Genomic DNA, 20,286 nt, shown 5'->3' with positions numbered 1-20,286 from the left:
GCTGGGTGGCTCCGGGACCGAGAGAGCAAACCGCGGGGAAGCTGGTTTCCTTTCCCGGTTTGCTCTCTCGTCCCGGAACCCCCCTTGAAGCCGCCCAACAGCGCTGCAGTGTGGCCACATCTAACACCACTTGCAGCGCTGGTTGCTGTAAGTGTGGCCACTCTGCAGCGCTGGCCCTATACAGCTGTACTAATACAGCTGTAACAACCAGCGCTGCAAAATTTTAGATGTAGACATGGCCTTAGTTATCATGGATGTCAAGTGTGGGCTTTTTTGTTTTACGGGAGGACTTGGTAGAGATCTCCAAGATGTGGAACATGAGCTTTCTCCTCCCTTCATTGAAGGGGTGTTTGAATATTTAACAGGCATCTTTTCTCCTAGGTGTTTCTCAAATACCCACTTCCATTTAGCTTATTAACAGTACTTGATATAACTGGAGGATACTCAAGTTGCATATATTTAGTCTTGCAAACAACTACAATGTTTTATTGCCCTTACCCTATCCCCCTGCCTGCGGGGGGGTTGGCTTTGCCTACTCTCCATTTTACTGAAAATGTGAACTCATCTGGGCAGGGACTTGATCTATACTGTCAAGCAGCATGCATATTTGTGCAGCTCTGTAAGTTAAAAAAAAAACAAAACAGAAATAAAAAAACCAGAGCTTTGGAAAGAATTCTGCTGGCAAGTCAAATTTTCTGTAGTTCCTTTTTTGTTACTAAGGACACTTGTATGAAAATATCTTTGTTTTTCAGTCATTAATCTGCTCCTGCTGGCTGTTCCTTAACTGAATTCATGTTACTTTCCCAGCAACTCGTTGTGATGTCATATTTAGAGAGTGGATTATGACTTCAGATGGGGGATAAACTGCAGGAGCAGATGAACTCTCAAGAAGCTAAGATTCTGCTTTCATGTAAATGTCTCCAGAACTATAAAACCATGAGATATCTATTTGTAAATAGATACTGTTTTTCACTTTTAATTTCATTTACAGGTTACATGCTGCAAATATTTCATCTGTGAGAAAACGTTTATTTGTAAATTGAAAGTAACAGCAAAGATTTCTTCACATAGCAAGCAGGAAGAAATGGATACAGCTTTCTTCATACTGAATTTTAATCCCTTTCCAATAAGCAGGATTGTCAGTATTAAATGTCAGGTTTCCCATTGAGAACGTCGAGCAACAGACTCTCACAGCCAGCCTGTCACAAGTATTGATTTTTTTTCCTTTTCCTCCAGCAACCAGCTTTGAGAGGATCTTTTTGCTGTGACTACATAATGATGTTGGGGAGGCCAGAGGAATGTACTACTGTTGAGGGGTTTCTTGTCTGTCGTAGCTAAGAATTTAAGGAGCAGTACCAGCCACCTTTCCCCAGTAATGAAAAATCCAAACCAGCTTTGCTAAGATTTAAATGTACAGATGTGGCCAAAAAAGCATCTCCTATTGTAACTTGAATTCGCAGCTTTGAATCTACTTGTATATCTGTTAGGCCAAATGTAGCCCTGGTATAGGCAGACACAGCTTTGTTGACTTGAACAAATTTGTGTCTGTGAACACTAAGGGTATGTCCACACTACCCGCCGAATCGGCGGTTAGCGATCTAACGGGGATCGATTTATTGCGTCTCATCTAGACACAACAAATCAATCCCCGCCGCACTCCTGTCGACTCCGGAACTCCTCCAGGGCGAGAGGCGGAAGCGGAGTCGACAGGGGAGCCACGCCCATTGATCCCGAGCCATGAGGACGGGAAGTAAGTCGAAATAAGATATGTCAACTTCAGCTACGTGAATAGCATAGCTGAAGTTGCGTATCTTACATCGGCCCCTCCCCTCCCCTAGTGTAGACTAGCCCTAAGGCTAAGCTTTATCGGTATTTATAAGGTAACATTGGGAGCCATGTTATTTTTGCATTGCCCTAAGGGGATGTTAGTGTTTTTGCCATTAATTTAATATTGTTTGTACCCAAGTTGAAATAGCCACAAAACTGAGCCTGATGACAGAAGAGGTAAATAAAGGAATTCATTATACTATGGTAGTTTTAATTGCATGAATTTGGGATGGCCCTATAAGGCAGTTGTGGTTTTGCTGAAAGTGAGTAACGCAGGTTATCTCAAATGGGTGCCAAGAAAACGTTTTATACCCACACCACACCCATGTGTTCTTTGTTTGCCACATACTTTACCAAACACATTTTAGAAATGTTAAAAGTGTAGAAACATTTTTGTTGCTATTTTTCATTTTCCATTTCCTATAAAGATCAGGGAACCTTCGCTATTATGAGTCTGATTATATTGGAGAACAGTTATAACTAATAAAATGTAGAAACCCCCTAAAATGACCTAAAGTAACTTTTTATATAATTACGTTGTGATTTTCAGTACTGCCAACCTAGAGTGCTGAAAAATGGAGTCAGGCCCCCCAAAAAATCATGAAAATGGCTTAAAATAGTGAGATGTTTAAACAGTAATAAATGTTGGTTCCTTTCCTTTGCCTTCTTGTTTTGGAACCTTTAGTATACGCTCACATCAGGTTTTCAAGCTTTTCTTTGCAAGCATAAGGGCCAGAAACTTACTTTATTTTTTTATTTTTTTAATGACAGCTGTGATTCTGAGGTAATAAAATCACTTGCTAGGTCTTTAAGAAAAACACCAGATTTTGCAGGGTAAGACAGTAAAATTGTTAAAGTTGGCATCTCTGGACTCCTTGGGTGTGTTGACATAGCAGGTGAGCCTCCCAGCCTGGGTAGATGAACTCATAGACTCATAGACAACTCCCGCTAGCTCCACTGAAGCTAGCGTGCTGAAAATAGCAGCGTGGGCATTGTGGCTTGTGTGGCAACTTAGGCTCTCAAGCCCCCTCAACCTCCTGAGTCCGAGCTTGGATGGCTGTCCTGAATCTGCCAGAGCCGGCATGTCCACACTGGTAACTGTAGTGTGCTGTCTCGAGCCCTGCTAGCATGAGTCTTTCTGGCCAGGTTGGGAGGGTTGCTCCCAGCTGCAGTGTAGACATACCACTGTGGGTATTTACTTGGGTAATCTAGCCTATGCTGCTGCTCGCTGCTGTCTGTCTCACATTGTTGTTTTTTGACATGTTAGCTCAACAGGAGCTAGTGTGAATATGTCTATTCGAGGTGGGTATGTCTACTCCCAGAGCCGATGTAGCCAGAGGTTTGGAATGTGAGGAGTCGTCGCCCTGGGAAGATGAGTTGGTCAGAAGTAAATGATAAACTTTGCAAATTATTACATGGATATGACTTTCACCTAAGTGAAACACCAACATACTGTAGCTTTTTATTCTTAATTCTGTGTGCAGACAATAAATATCAGACTATGCTCTCCATCCTGTCAAGAATTACTGTTTTTTGTTAGTAAATTACATATGCATGAAACTGCAATTATTAAACTTTTCCAACTGAAAGAAATTATCAGGTTGTTGATTTACTAGTGTACCAGTGCTTTCCAGCTGTTTCTCAACTGGTAGCATGTTCTTCTAGTGAAAGGTGACATTTTTTCATGGGAGAAACTTTGACTACTTTGAGTACTGCATGTGTTAGAAAATTTGCTTCTTGTCCTCTTAGTTTTCTTATTTCCTAGGACTCTGCATTTAATGTGCAATGTTTTCTCACTTGTCTGGGGTGGATATGCTCTGCCATCTAGGAGGGAAGATTTAAGATAATTAAGGGCTACTGTGAATTATCACTTAAACTCTCTTCTGCATCCTCCCATGTTTTTATCACCAGTCGTAAAATAAATGGCATAGTAAGTTTAATGTATGATTAGCAGTAACATTCCTATTGTGCGTGTGTGTGTTTCTCATCTCTGCCAGACGAACTGCAACCACTGGACTTGTTTGCAGGAAGCAGAAGTTGCAAATACAGTGTTGCTTAGTGGGGACGGAGGGGACCAAACAAACTTTCATGTAGCTTGGGAATGGCGTTTGTGGTTTGCCTCTTGGTTAGAAACAGATTTACCATAGAGGCTTATGATGACTACATTGTTCTCTCCCTACTTTTCTCCTTCTCTACTTTTACCCTACCTCCCCACCCCTTGGTGCTCTGAGCTATAAAAGCTGCTGTTAAATTGTCTTTCTCACTGATATTAGGGATACTAGAATGTTGTTTTCAGTGCACCAGAGTTGTGTGGTTTATAGGAATTTTCCAAGTGCATTTAATCTCATCTGTAACTAATATGAAGTGCTATATAAGTTCTGAGAGTCACCAGGGCCAGTTTCTGAGGCACTAGGAAATGGAAAATAGGAAAACCTGTGGGTCTCTTGCAGCAGTGATAATTGCTTGTCTTCAGTAGAATTCTAGGGAGCTTGCTTTGGCTTTCATACATCCATGACTATAGTATTGCTCCCTGGCTTCAGAATTTATTTAACCCTTCAAGTGCATTTGGACAAATCCCTCAATCTCTGGATTCCTGTGATGCATGTGCAGCGAGCAGACAAGGATTTACGATGCCCCTTCTGCCCAGCCCTGGCTAGTGCATTTTTTATGTTGATCTTGCATATGAGATTTCTGAAATGTTCCAGTAATGTCACAGTCCTGTGTCTGGGAACTGTACCTGTGACTAACTGCTCTTCAATGAAATACACAGGTAGGCCTGGTTCTTAACTGAATCAATTCACACTTGGAATAATATCAGCACAACACTGCAGACACTGGACAGGTTTGCAAACACAATGCACTGAAAATGTACCTCGTAGAATGAGGTGAGCAGAGGAGATGGAAATAATGGATCATGATGCACAGGTGCACTGGCTAAAGCTTGTGCTCTGAGATTCCAAGCAATCCAACCTACTTTTGGCAGAAGAGATGCTTTTCCAGCAGGATCTTATTATTTTGTATATAAATGCATGCGCGTGCACACACACGCACATATAGACTATTACTTTTCTGAAATTGTTGATTTTCAAGAATATGCCTCAAAAGGAGGAGGAAAGGCAAGTCTCCAGACCACAAATTATATCAATACATAATACATGGTAGTACAAAAGTGTATGTGTAAATGGAATATCAAGAAAGCCAAGCTACTTAGTGCCAAGTTTCCCACAGCACTCTTAGCTCTGTCCATTTGCACATATCCATTTGTCAAAGAAAAAGGAGTAAACAGTGAAGTGGCAAAATTTGCAGGCTCTAGTAAAGTCCAAAGCTGACTGCGAAGAGTTACAAAGCGATCTCACAAAACTGGGTGACAGGGCAACAAAATGGCAGATGAAATTCAGTGTTGCTAAATGCAAAGTAATGCACATTGGAAAACATAATCGCAACTATACATATAAAATGATGAGTGGTAACAGCTAATTTAGGTCCCAAGAAAGAGACCTTGCCGTCATTGTGGATAGTTCTCTGAAAGCATCCACTCAATGTGCACTCAATGTGCAATGGCAGTTAAAAAAGCGAACAGTGGGAATCATTTAAGAAAGGGATAGATAATAAGACAGAAAATATTGTATTGCCTCTATATAAATCCATGGTACACCCACATCTTGAATACTGCGTGCAGTTGTGATCGCCCCATCTCTCAAAAGATATATTGGAATGGGAAAAGATTCAGAAAGGGGCAAAGAAAATGATTAGGGGTATGAAATGAGGAGAGATTAATAAAACGGGGACTTTTCAGGTCGGAAAAGAGACAACAAAGGGGGAATATGATAGAGGTCTATAAAATCATGACTGGTGTCGAGAAGGTAAATAAGGAAGTGTTGTTATTTACTCATAACATAAGAACTAGGAATCACCAAATGAAATTAATAGACAGCGGGTTTAAAACGAACAAAAGGAAGGACTTCACACAATGCACAGTCAGCCTGTGGAACTCTGCCAGAGGATGTTGTGAAAGCCAAGACTATAACAAAGTTTCAAAAAAGAACTAGATAAGTTCATGGAGGATAGGTCCATAAATGGCTACTAGCCAGGAGCTGGGCAGGGATGGTGTCCCTAGTCTCTGTTTGCCAGAAGCTAGCAATGAGCAACGGGATGGATCACTTGATGATTCCCTGTTCTTTTCATTCCCTCTGGCCACTGTCGGAAAATAGGATACTGGGCTAGATGGACCTTTGGTCTGACCCAGTATGGCCATTCTTATGAGGGTCTTTTGTTACATGATGTTTCCATACTGGGCAGCATGGCACGTATATATTTGGGCTGACTCTGTAATAGTACTTATATGTCAACTTAGGAAAATATTTGAGAGGTTGGCTAGGAAGTTATCGGGGGAAGGGTGTAGGGGAGAGTAGAGTTCAGCATGCCAAGTGATATTGTGTGTGATGGTATATATGCATGCATATGAAATAGAAAATTTCTAAATAATTAAACATGTAAGCCTAGAGTAATCATACATACAATAAAAATTTCATTTTAATATTGAAAAATCTAATGGAAAAAGATATTCCATGTCTTAGACCTGGCCAGGTAGGAACTTTTGTCACGCAGCCTCTGAAAATAGTGGTTTGTGTAGTTATTTAAAAGAGTAAACCTAAATATGCTCATTAAGCTAGATTGTCAGATCTGGAAATTGAAGTCTCCTAGCTATGGAATTGGAATAGTATGGACAGCAGGAGTGCCAGCTCCACTGCCATTGCCACGTGATGTGTATTCACTCTGACCTGCTTAGTCCACATCTAACCGACCTCGCCAACAAGGGGGCCAGGTTTTCTCTGTGGGCTTTGCAGTGTGAACACGCATCCTCTAAGAACTAGACTGAAACCACTAACTCACTTTACACCAGCTGCCAAATCACCCTCAGAGTGGTTGCCAGCATAGGCTCAACAAGAACTTTGAGTAGGGCCCTACCAAATTCACGGCCATGAAAAACGTGTCACAGACCGTGAAATCTGGTCTCCACACCTTGAAATCTGATCTTTTGTGTGCTTTTATCCTATACATATTTCACAGGGGAAACCAGCTTTTCTCAAATTGGGGGTTTTGACCGCAGTAGGAGTTGCAGGGGTGTTGCAAGGTTATTTTTGGGAGGTCACAGTATTGAAACCCTTACTTCTGCGCTGTTTTCAGAGCAGGGCGACTGCAAAGCGGCAGCTGTTGGCCGGGTGCCCAGCTCTGAATGCACAGCAGTGCAGTTGTAAGGGTGACAATACCATATCAGGCCATCCTTACTTCTGCATTGCTGCTGGCAACAGCTTTGCCTTCAGAAATGGGATCCCAGCCAGCAGCCACCTCTCTCCAGCAGCAGCATAGAAGTATAGCAGTATTGCAACCCCCTCTACAATAACCTTGTAACTCCCTCCCAACTTCTTTTTGGGGTCAGGACCCCTATGATTACAACACACTGAAATTTTAGATTTAAATATCTGAAATCATTAAATTTATTATTTTTAAATCCTGCGACTGTGAAATGGACTGTGAATTTGGTAGGGCCCTAACTATGAGCCTAAAACTGGAATGCTCTTTATGCCATTGTCCGTTCCCTGAGCGACCGGTTCCCCTGTAAATAAGCACTAAAAACAATAAATATTACTCGATTTTGTGTGTCATGTTCAGCATATGTATGACACTTGAATATATGGAGGTGAATTTCTTGCCTTCTTAAATAAAGCTGTGCTCTTATTTCATCCTTGTCATCTAAACAGGCCACAGTGTTATCAACAAGGAGTGTGAATTTAGGATCACATCAGACCCTGCTTGTGAGCACAGATGCTAATAGTCTTAAATAGACTCTTGCAGCTGAGTCATGTTTTTAATTTGGATTCTGAGAACCAACTGCCCCTCCCCTCCCATCTCCAGAAGGTAACTGGTGCCAACTTTGTAAGCTCAAGCCAAAAAACAGTCCTGCTTTGACTCTTTTATAGTTTAATGGGTATTCATTAAATTTATGTGCTGTTCAGTCTGTATCAAATAAATAATTTACATATGATAGAACTATAATTTTTTGCAAAATAACAAGGATTCAGCAGATTTTTTTTGCCCCTCTTTTTTTTTTTTCAGTAAATTTTGGGAGAGAGAATTACAGGATTATTTAAAAACGTGACTACCATTCTACCTGTGAACAGTTCTCCTATCCTGGAACTAGTTTGTGTACACGTGTGTTTCAGTCTTGCAGGAAAATATTCCCTAACCATGTGCACATTCCAACTTGTTGGAAGTGTGTGTGTGTGTAAAATGCTCAAAAGGCCTTGCTACATTTTCTTTTATTTGAAAATTAAGAGATGATGATATTTTCAGGTGAGATCTTTTGTAACTCATTCGGATGCTCAAGAAACCTGAATAAAGTAGCATTCATTAGCAAAGCAAAATTTCATACCAACAAACTCAGCCCTTGATCCTGCAACTGGATTTGCTGAGATATAAGAGGCTATCAGCTTGGATCAAGTAGGCAAATCAGGGTCTTAATTTTAACTTGAGTATAGGGCTGTCAAGCGATTAAAAAATAATAGCAACAAAGTCCTGTGGCACCTTATAGACTAACAGATGTATTGGAGCATAAGCTTTCGTGGGTGACTACCCACTTCGTCAGATGCGTCTGACAAAGTGGATATTCACCCACAAAAACTTATGCTCCAATACATCTGTTAGTCTATAAGGTGCCACAGGACTCTTTATTGCTTTTTACAGATCCAGACTCACATGGCTACCCCTCTGATACTTAAAAAAATAATAGAATACCATTAATTTTAAATATTTTTGGATGTTTACTACATTTCAAAATATATTAATTTCAATTACAGCACAGAATACAAAGTTTACTTTATATTTTATATATGCTCACTTTATATTTATTTTTATTACAAATATATATCCTATAAAAATGATAAACAAAAGGAATTCAATTTCAATTCACCTCAAACAAGTACTCTAGCGCAATGTCTTTGCAATGAAAGTTGATTTTACAAATGTAGAATTATGTACCCAACCCCTTCCCCCCCCAAAACCTGCATTCAAAAATAAAACAATGTAAAACTTTAGAGCCTACGAGTCCATGCTGTCCTACTCTTTGTTCAGCCAATCACTCAGACAAACAAGATTGGTTACAATTTTCAGGAGATAATGCTTCCTGCTGCTTGTTTATAATGTCACTGAAAGTGAGAACAGACGTTTGCGTGTCACTGTTGTAGCTGGTGTTGCAAGATAGTTAAGTGCCAGATGCACTAAAGATTTGCATGTCCTTTCATGCTTCAACCATTATTCCAGAGGACATGTTTCCATGCTGATGATGAGTTCTGCTTGATAACGATTCAAAGCAGCATGGATTGATGCATGTTCATTTTCATCATCTGAGTCAGATTCCACGAGCAGAAGGTTGATTTTCTTTTTTGGTGGTTTGGATTCTGTAGTTTCCGCATCTGAGTGTTGCTCCTTTAAAACGTCTTAAAACATGCCCCACACCTCATCCCTCTCAAATTTTGGACGGCACTTCAGATTCTTAAACCTTGTGTCCAGTGTTGAGACTATTTTTAGTAATCTCACCTTCTTTGTGTTTTGTCAAATCTGCTGTGGAAATGTTCTTAAAACGAACATGTGCTGGGTCATCATCGGAGACTGCTATAACATGAAATATATGCATAATGTGGGTAAAACAGTGCAGGAGGCATACAGTTCTCCCCCAAAGAATACAGTCAGAAACTTAATTGACGCATTATTTTTTTTAATGAGCATCATCAGCATGGAAGCATGTCCTCTGGAATGGTGGCCGAAGCATGAAGAGGCATATGAATGTTTAGCAGATCTGGCATGTAAATACCTTGCAACACTGGCTACAATGGTGCCGTGCGAATGCCTGTTCTCACTTTCAGGTGCCACCGTAAATAAGAAGCAGGCAGCAGTATCTCCCATCAATGTAAACAAACTTGTCTTAGCGATTGGCAGAATAAGAAGTAGGACTTAGTGGACTTGTAGGTTCTAAAGTTTTACACAGTTTTGTTTTTGAGTGCGGTTATGTCACCAAAAAAAATCTGCATTTGTAAGTTACACTTTCATGTTAGAGATTGCGCTTCAGTATTTGTATGAGGTAAATTGAAAAATACTATTTCTTTTGTTTATCATTTTTACGGTACATATATTTTTAATCAAAAAAATATTAAGTGAGCACTGTGCACTCTGTATTCTGTGTTGTAATTGAAATAAATATTGAAAATGTAGAAAAACTTCAAAAAATATTTAATAAATTTCAATTTATTGTTACAAGTGTGATTCATTGCAAATAATTTTTTAATCACGATTAATTTTTTTGAGTTAGTCGTGTGACTTAACTGTGATTAATTGACAGCCCTATTTGAGTGTAAAAATGAAGCTAAGTAAATTGCCTTCTAGACTTAACTGAGTAAAAACCTGGAGCTTGCCTGCTTTACAGCACATTTTAAAAATATATTTGTGTACATAATGCATTAAAAGTAGTTCTACTGAATGTATTTAAAGTGTTAACTTAAGAAATATGTCAGTTTTAAAAGAGAACAAACACAAATGTGGAAAAGAGAAATTATAAGCATATGACGTTTTTGGACAAATGTTGAACAGTGCTTTTCAGAACACAGTCAGGCTACTTTGTTTCTATAAATAAAGCGAGATTGGCATGTTAGCAGAATTTTCTTGTGGATGTAGTTTGGTTTCTTGCAAGAATGTTAGGTTTTGTTTTGTGTGGTGGTGGTGGTGATATAAGAACACTTGTTAGAAGAGATGAGTGTTTTAGGTGGTGAGAAAGCATACTTTGAAGTTTGTCTAGATTAACTGAATTCAGCCAGCATGTGAAACTTTAATCTTCTGGACAGCAAAACTGAAAATTTTATGAAACTTGGAAATCCCCGGGCCAGTATTTATATGCAGCCATGACATGAACTGTTTCCCAGTAGCTGTGGTAAAGTTGGATAGTCTGAAAGTGGTGTGATTCAAGCCTAAAACGATGCGAATTGGCCATGTTCCATCAATGAATGACATCCAGAGGCCAAGTATTGGGTAGGGCTCAACTGTTTTCACCCACAGTTAGGGTAGTGACTATATAATACCACACTGCTTTTTCCATACTCTTTGCTAGATCATAAGAAAAGGAGAATATGTAAAAACAGTATTAAAAAAAAAGAAAAGGAAACCTCCCCTCCCACCCCCCCAAGTCATTAAAATTCCTGTGGCATAATAGCAGTAGCAATTGCTGTGGAAATACAGACCATTATATATTCTGGATGCACAGCAGCATAAGTTACAAGAACATATTCTGCTCTGTTTAAGAGTGTGGGTGAAGGAGTGGGAGAGGGGACTAACTCTTCTTCTGTCTTCTTTTTTCTCTTCATGGAAATTTCTTGTTTTTCTTAATGTAATGTGAAGATTCTTGTGAACGCAATTAAATACTATATATGTTTAAGCAAAAGTAAATAAAATAGTTATGGTAATGAAGAGTGATGCCCACAAAAATAAGATGGTTATTCTGAAAAAGTGATAACAGGAGAGGTGTTTAGAGAGATCTTGCAGTAGCAGTTGCTTATGGCTACCTTCTTGTATTTGTTAAGCTGGCTTACAAGCTTTCAGAGAGGTCGTCTTATGGCTGGAGCAGAGTGTAGACTTCAAACCTCTATTAAACATGATGGTTATGAAATGGCTTATAGCTTGGAGTAGTCTTTCAAAGTGGGAATCTGTGCACTGTCCTTCAAAACTACAGTGGAAGAAAAGGGGGGCTGAACAAAGTTCTGGGCAGAGGTTCTGCCCAGAATGCAAAGACAGCGTAGCTTACAGATGAGATTTTTCTCTAATTTAATAATGTTTCTTGCTTCATGTTGGGGAAAAGCAGTTTTTGTCCATTGTTATATGACATGCAGGCTCAGTACATGTATTCATTTGCATGATCGTTGATAACTGTTTCAGGCCTTTAATAATTCTGGTTACCAGTTTGGGTTTTTGCCTAATTTGTTTCTAACTTGACTCTGTAGTTCTTCAGACTGCAACTGCTAAAAAGTAAAAACCAATTATCTGTGCTATCCCAGTGTAGCTGAGAGTCCCAGTTTTCCAGTGGTATAAAGCATGTCTCTCTTAACAGCAGTGAAAACTGCTGCTAAAATCATTTTGGAATTGAAGATGACAGGAGGAAAAGTCAAGGCAGTAATCCAAATGGGCTGATGTGTCATGACCTATATGAGAAATAAAACACCTGCACCAGAACAAATCATTTTGGGGCTAGTAAACTTTACAAACGTTTCCCTAGGTCAGTGATTAGACAGAGAATATTTTGGCACTGTAATATGGTATGTTCTGATAGAATAAAATCCTTTTACCTTAAATAAATAAATGCCTGGGTGAGGCATACTAGAATGATGTCACTCTAGGGATGGTAGAGAAGAGAATAGAAGGGAAAAGATTACCCTTGGTTTGCTTAGAGGGTAACTGACAACCTTCATTTGTATTTGCAAAATGAATATGTGCTTGTGGGCTTGTAAGTTAGAGCAACGTTCAAAGTAAAACTGGGTTTGCGTGTTGTCAGCCACTGTTGCATATTTTAATTTGGCTTTGTTAAACTCCAAAAAATAAAAAGGGGAACATCGGCAGAGTCTCTTCTTTCAATGTGCTAGGCCAGACTGCTTTAGTGGGGATGTTACTGTGTCCCTTTCAGGAAGGAGACAAATGTACAACGTAAATAAGACTTTACAAAACGTAGCTTGTACTGTAAAAAGATTTAAGGTTTTTTTTTTTATGAACATAAAGGCGTATTAGGGTGAACCACTAGCTGCCATCCTTCTCATAAACAAATCTTGTGGTCTTGCACTGTTAAGCCCTTGCCAGGGTTGATCTGCACCATAGCCTGCCACATACAAGAACATGGGTAGGAAAGACTTGCACAAAGCTTTTGGGGAGGAAAATTCCAACCTGAACAAGAATATTATCAACAAAATGAGGATTCTCTCTGTCTCTTGGTCCTAGCTATTCTAGGTTTTGTCTTAACAAAAGGAAGGAGTGTATCTCTTCCCCAAAGGGTTAACTACCCATTGTGTTAATAAGTGGATTACCTAGTAGTGGAGGGGACACTACCTTAACACTATGTGTGTAGCTCTTCTTGACTTATGTTTGGTGTGTGTATTTTGCTGCTTTATGGCATATGTTTGTTTTGAATTAGTGAACAAGTACTAATTTTGTTCTGTTTAAATGTTTAAAAAAGTGTTGGAGAAGATATCTCTGGCACATAGTGAAAAATGTCTCTGCAGCTTATCCCATCATCAAAATTAAATACAAGAGCTGTCTGACATAGATGTTTGGCAGCTAAATCTCTCTGCTGTGTGAAAAAATTTCTGGCTCCTACGCTTGTCTGTATTTATTTTTAGTATTCCTAGGGATTGGGTTTCCAATTCTAATTATTTTTTTTCCTTTGTCCCCCCTCCCCTTTTCTCTTGTAGGTAGTACTGGAGCTTCCTTCCAATGCCAGTCAATCCATCAAGACCACATTTGTAATGATGACAGTGACAAGGTGAGATCTGTGTAAATTTCCCCTTTAGGGAAGGTGCATGTCATTCTTTTGCAGATTACATTGCTTTTATAGACTAATGGTTGTTTTCCAGAGCCAAAAGCTAACTTTATATGAAATACATGTTACAATCTGAAATATCTCTGGTCTTTTAAGAAAAATATATTTTTCACTCAAGATGATCTTTTAGTTGATTAAGGAGACACTAGTCTTGTAATCTTTTTTTTTTTCTGCTTCCATTCCCTCATTGTTCTCAATTTTTCTGGCTTACCACACTGACACCCTCAGGTAATAATGGGTGGTGATTCCCCTATTGGCTTTGTTATATACAGCAGTAATGTCTTATTACTGTCATTTTGTGACTTGTGAAGTTTGAGCTGGCTTAGCATGCTGAGAAGAATATTCCATCTGTGCGAGAGGTTTTCTCAACCTATCTCGTGTGTATTGGAGACAGGAACTTATTTTTTCACATTGCAGCTTCAAAATATCAATCTCTACCTGGTAGTGTGGAAGTGTTTTCCTAACCTTTTGGCAAGAGATCGTGTTTATGCCCTGGCTTTAAGTTAATAAAGATGTTCACTGGTATTTTTGTTAGAAATGTTTTGTGGGGTGTTAGAAATGATACATGCTTAGAATACAAAAAGAAAAAACTTCAAACTGGATCATTCTCAAGTCAGATTGTTTGGGAGTGTTTTTCCTTAAAAATTTAATGTCCCTTTCAAAGTAAATTAGCTATGAGCCATTACATAGTGGTGCTTTGTCATACTTGTAAATACTGGATATAAGCTCCTGTTTGGATAGGAGTGGGATGGGAGACTATACTAAATTCAGAATTTAATTAGATACAGAATTTGGTAGGAACATCTCAAATCTAGATTGAGGCCTGGTTGCTCAGCTACATAGTTTAAAGGATATCAGCTAAAGTGGTGTTATGATCTACAAGTGTAGACTCATAGTCTTGCTAGCTAGGGCACTTGCATACAAAGTCCTGTCTGTCCTGCTAGTTAAATGGCCCTCAGTGTAATCTGAGGGCCTGAGTATTTGGGCCAATTTTTAGGGATGTGGTACAGGTGAGCCTCTTCAGATTTATGCAAATATGGGACAAAAATGCTCAGCAGAATATGCCAGGATTATCTAAAGATTCCATTTGGTTCTGCAGTCATGCATTGAAGTCAAGTTAGCATCGTTATTTTCCTGACTTCATTTTCAAAGTTTGTGAGCTCCCTTTAAAAGAGTGGCTCTCGAACGTTTTTTACTGGTGACTCCTTTCACATAGCAAGCCTCTATATATTTAACACCATTATAAGTGCTGGAGACAAGCAGGGTTTGTGGTGGAGGTTGACAGCTTGCAACCCCCTGAGGGTTTGAGAACCCCTGCTTTAAAACTGAAAAGAGACATTTTAGTCTAATAGCTTTAAATTCTGTGGATATCTTGTCTCCTTCTCTTTGTTATAGATGGTTCTATCCTTCATGCTGCTGCTGGTCTATCTGTTCTCAATGGGAGTAGGAGAAGGAAGCATAGAGTGTCCCAGCTTAGCCTTCTACTGCTGGTACATTTATTTGTTCTGTATGGAATCTTTAATATCCTCTTTAGACCAAGTTCACCATTTGCACAGCTGGAGAGGAAGTGACAGGTCTGAAGGGCATTTATAATGATGGAATGACAAAAGAGTGGTACATAGAGGATTCATGAGAGGAGGTGGGAAAGGGAGGCTACTGGAGTTGGAGATGTCTTTCAGTGTCCGATATGCAGCCAGTAGTCACCAATGGGCCTACTGGTGCTGTTTCTGTGGGCAGACAACGTAACAGTGGTTGTTTTAAATCTAATGGATTTATATCTACTTCAGGTGCTCATGGCACCAAGAGGGTCCGTGGATGGGGAACAGACAGTGGTAATAAAGTTCCCTTCCTGTGCACTAGTGGCTAAGATACAGAACACTTCCTTTACATTGCCTCATCCCTTCTGCTGCTGAAAGTAGCCCCCAGGAGTGACCACCTCATGGGAGATAACCTAATCTGTAACAAGGAAATGGAGACCAAACTGAAGGATGAAAACATCCAGAGGTAGTTAAAAATGTTAGACAGTTGTTTTAAGTGCAGTTAGGTGTTTTGCTTTGAAGGTGATTTGCCGCTGTTTAAATTGCAGCCAGGGAAGGTAGCTTGTTACACTCAGAAAGGTTCATAACCATTTCCAAGTCACAGGATGTGAGGCACATCCACAGCATTCAGGGAAAACACACAAATATCCTGGCTCTGTTTGTCTGGGGTGTGGGGGAGAAAGTGGGAAACCATCCCTCCTCTATGTATTGCTCCCTATGCAAAATTAGGCCTCATACTTGTAAAAGTTGAGTGGAGTAGATCTGTTCCAGCAAGCGTGATGAAGAGTGCCATTTTGGAAGTGCCGTGGAGAAATGTTTTCCTTCAAATGACAGTCTTATGCAGTGCTGTCTTTGATTGTTCCTCCCATTTCTAAGCACTCACATGGAACCGTCTGCCTTGCACTTTGTGTTAGAAAATGGTAATCATGTAGGGAGATGGCTGCTTGTTCAGGAAAATTGTGAACACGCCTGAGAATGCACATCTGTGCTCTCTTTTCTGATGTGCCAATGTGTACTGCATCCTTCTTTTTATTTTTACAGGGAGGATGAAGAGAAAGCACTGGTTCTCAGTTAATGGCATTGAGGAGTATGTGTTAAATTTACATCTTTCCTTTGTCTTATAATCCATCATAGAATTTTTGTATGGACATAACCCCTATTTGTGGTGCTTTTTTTTTTTAAAGTTGGTTACATTATTACTGTATCCTTTTTTCATACATCCTCTAGCACAGATGTATGTAAGTGACAACTCAGGGATTTTTGGTTTGAGGGGATTTTTTTTAATCTGTTAGATTCTGATCCAGATCTGACGTGAATCAGTTTGAAAATGAGAGGCCTGATTGCACCATCATTACATGGGGGTAACTCCAGTTAATAGTGATGGGAATAGCTCCTGAATAAGGAATGCAGACCCTAGCCTTAATTTACAAGGAGAAATACTACTCATAGTAGACTGGATACAGAACGGTGGTGGTTTTAAATAATATACAAAAAAGAATCCTCCAGGCTAGCTGGCCATGTCTTCAGCTTCTGCTAACTAATGCACAGAAGTCTCAGTAAAATCCTACACTGCCCACTCTGTGTGTGATCACATCACCAGTCAGTGCACTACATGAGAAACTTACAGTATAGCAACTGACTGCCAGTTTTGTATGTGTATTTTGCAGTAACTTCTCCACAAACCCTGGTATACATTTCCTGGAAAGCAGGTGATATAGGAAATGTTCTGTGCAAAACACATTCAATGAATGTTACAAATTTAATGAAAACTATTCCCAGGCTTCCAACCCAATTATTTGATTTTTGTTGACTTGGCTACATAGGAATCTTGAATACATGTTCAGTCAGATCAGCAGGAAACCAAGACTAGAATTTTTCAAGTGTGGCCTCACTGCATTAAAAAATCAATAATTGGGTAGAGCATTATTGGTAATATTAAGAATCTGTTTAACTTTATAGGTTCAAAAAGAAGCATTTTTGCCACTTCTCTTAAAATCTTTACTTGAATCTATGATATACTATAATTTCCTCTTTATATGCAGTTTTAAAATGACTGTTATGGAGACAAGTCTTAAAATAATTGCTGTTTTGGGGGTGAAGTGTAATGTATAAATCAAAGGCCCATTTTTTCATGTTAGTAATGTCTTTGATTCTTAGAATGACTAGTCATTCATATTTAAACTGTTAACGTGCTATTCATTTAAGAATGATTGGTGTGATTTTGGACTGAGACTGGAAGTGTTGTTACTAAAGAAACAGAATTCTGTAGTTTAAGCTGTTCTTCAATCAGCGCGTGTGGGGGAAAATATTGCAAAAAGGAATCTTTATTATGAGAAATGTTGCTGTTTTTGTTTTAAAACCAAACAGTGATGTCCCCTTGAACATGTAACACAAGAAGAATGTTCTTCACAGTGCATTTCAACCATATTCAACTTACTTATAGCTGTGAAAGCTATTTTGTTTTTTTCTTCTTGCCCTTTATTCAAAAGGATGCACCTCAAGGTAAGATGAAATGCGTGGTCTCCCTACTTGGAGACAGCTTATATTAGTGAAAGAACAGGACCAACCTGACTTGAGGTTACCTTTTTTGTTGTTGTTGTTGTCTTTGCACGGGTTTGTACTTTACAGCGTAAAGCATACCATAAAATGCAGCTTGTCATGATCATCCTGTGTTTTCTTAAACAATGTAGCATCCAGTCTTCAGAAATACACTGGGGCGTGGCAAGTTGAGAGAGGTTTAATTTGTGTAATGACGTGAGCAGTGATTGTTTGTTTATTACATATGTGTTTAATTCCTTACTATTCTTATTTGTAAACAAACTGTCCTCAAACCTACAACTTGTAATGTACAAACTCTACTTCTGGGAAATCTCTTAAGAGACCTGACTCCTCTATCAATCCCCCACTCTACACCCAAATAAAAGCAAATACACTAACCGGGAAGTGTGGGGGGAAAAAAGTAAAACTGTGAGAGTAATCTGATGCAGGGGTTCTCGCAACAAAATTTTTGGTGGCCTGAGAGTGCGGCCACCAGCTCTTGTTTTTACTTTTTACTGGACCTAAACAGAATAGAAACACATTTTGCATGTTCTTGTCTTTGTTTCTTATTGTTTCTTTTGCTTTTTTGGTTGCCTTTTTATTTTATTTTATTTTTTTAAAGACTTGCTAGCTACTAAGTCTGCTGTGAAAAGTGATATTAACAAACACACAAATGTCACTTTTCACAGCAGACTTACTCAGCCCTGGCAATTATGGGGACAAATTGAGCCCTGAATGAGGAAGTGGGTACAGAGGCAGCGGGAACCAGGGGCAATGGGGCAGTAGGGAGTGAAGCGGGGCCAGAGATGATGGAAGAGGTGGTGAGCTTGGGGAATGCAGCCCAAAGCCCCATGGCTGGAGCCTGCCACCCCAGGCTGAAGCCCGACCCCACCGCCTCTGGGAAGGTGGGGAACTCATTGGCTGCCTGCTCTTCTAGCTTTTGCATCTCCAGAGAGGGGCCACAGAAGGCTGGAGAAATCTGGAAAGCAACCTTCAGCGTTTTCCCTATATTATTTATTGGTGGGAGGAAAAGAGGTGTTAGGATAAGTTTGCTTTCTGATAGAGACACACCCTCTTTCCACACCTGCCACCCCTTGTAGAATCCAGAAAAGGCAGGGCATGCACACTCCTGGAGAATCCAGAAAAGGTGTAGGGCAGTCTGTGTACTAAGCCTGGCAGCTGCCTTCATACCTATTCTGGGACTTCTGTTCTCCCTGAAGCATTAGCAGAGAGAGACGTGTTGCCTATGAGGTTTTTTCTCTGTCTAGAGCTGCTCTAGGACCTTCTCCCATCCCTCAACCCTTCCTTTAGGGTGCATCCACAGCACAGAGGAAAAACTGCACAAAAATTACTGCAACCTTGCACTGTATTGCCATTTTTGTGGCATGACCCCTCTCATGTCAGTTTGGCAGCAAAGGACCAAGCAGGAGCAAGAGACATGGCACCAAGCCTTTCAGGTTCTGTGTGTCCATGCTCCCCAGAATCTTCCCACCTTTTGGTGAAGAGGACAGTAAGTGTTCCTTGTGGAGGAGTTGAAGGTCATCTCCATTCTCCTCAGTGGCATGCTAACTCTGAAGTCCAGGGAGGGCAATTTAAATGTTAGAAACATCCAACCACTTTGGGATTGTCAGTAGTGTAGCTCTGCTCCCTCCTCAAATCTGACCCCTAATTGAGAGTATTTAAATGCTAATATCAGGTAAGAGCTATTCATATTTTTCTCTTTTAAGAAACGAAGATCTGAATAACAATGCTACTGAAAACATTACTACAATATTGAAGTCCCAGAAAAGTGTGTAGCTGGACAGTATGCAATTTAAGATGTCATAAGTAGTAATTCATCTGTTTTGAGCATATGCAGTAGTTTCAATTCTTTTTTTCCAGTTAAATATTTATGTTAATATATTACTGTCTTGTTGTAAAATACATACCATGAAAAATGCAGAAAGTGCTACACAGTCAGGTTAGCAGTGGAACCTTAATTTTTGCCTTTCCTTACCATATGTGGCTTTGACTGTCCAATTTTAATGCTGTGTTAGTGTAGTTTTGTGCATGTTACTATTTCCTAGTGCTTTATCTTGTGTAGTTTTTAAGTGTCCTCAGGAGTAGTGCTTTTGACACTTTTTGGAAACCTTTCCTATAGTTATATACACCTTACTATTGGAATTGATTATCCTTCCATCTGGTTAGTTACACTAATTTTTCCCTTCCTTGAGAACAGAATGAAATCCTGTTTTATACCCTTTCATACCACCTAATGAATTTCTCTCCCTCCTTGGTGCCTACATCCTTCAAATATCTAAGATCTTATGTCTCTCAAATTATACCTAATCTTTAAATCCCTCTTCGAGTGAGTTCTCCAGACCTTAAATAACAGATAGTTTTCTGGGGGCCATATCTTTGTCATTGTGCATTTTTAAAAAGTGTGGAAATGGAGATTTCACCAGAAAGTTCTAAAGCGTCTAATCAAGAATATCCTCCATATTTTACCAGGGTGGAGCAGGCTGGGGTTAAGCTAATAGAGCTGTGCATAGCTCAGGCATTGAAGAGCAGTTCAGGAATCCATTTCAGAATCCTAATTTATTAATGAACCTACTTATTTTTCTGTAAAATAGGAATAATGACACCCACTTCCTGTGAAGTGCACAGTGATCTACTGATGAAAATCAATATATAAATTCTAAGTATTATTTTTATTTTCTGTCTAGTATTACCCTTCCCCCAATTATCATTGTAAAAGCTCTTCCTGTTCGTCTTAAC

At 39.5% G+C, this 20,286-nt stretch overlaps 1 protein-coding gene across 1 annotated transcript in view; it reads left to right on the top strand.

Moving 5' to 3' along the window:
- Positions 1-20,286, top strand: part of RNF38 (ring finger protein 38) — a 223,484-nt gene that overhangs the window by 90,412 nt on the left and 112,786 nt on the right. Inside the window, exon 2 of the mRNA XM_030565841.1 lies at positions 13,326-13,396. The gene's annotated coding sequence lies outside the window, so the exon portion shown is untranslated. The remainder of the gene's footprint in view (positions 1-13,325; positions 13,397-20,286) is intronic.

The sequence above is a fragment of the Gopherus evgoodei genome, chromosome 6, assembly GCF_007399415.2.
Source record: "Gopherus evgoodei ecotype Sinaloan lineage chromosome 6, rGopEvg1_v1.p, whole genome shotgun sequence".
Classification (NCBI taxonomy): Eukaryota; Metazoa; Chordata; order Testudines; family Testudinidae; genus Gopherus; species Gopherus evgoodei.
Note: the sequence above shows the minus strand (reverse complement) of the source record. Positions and strands in the feature narration are given on the sequence as shown.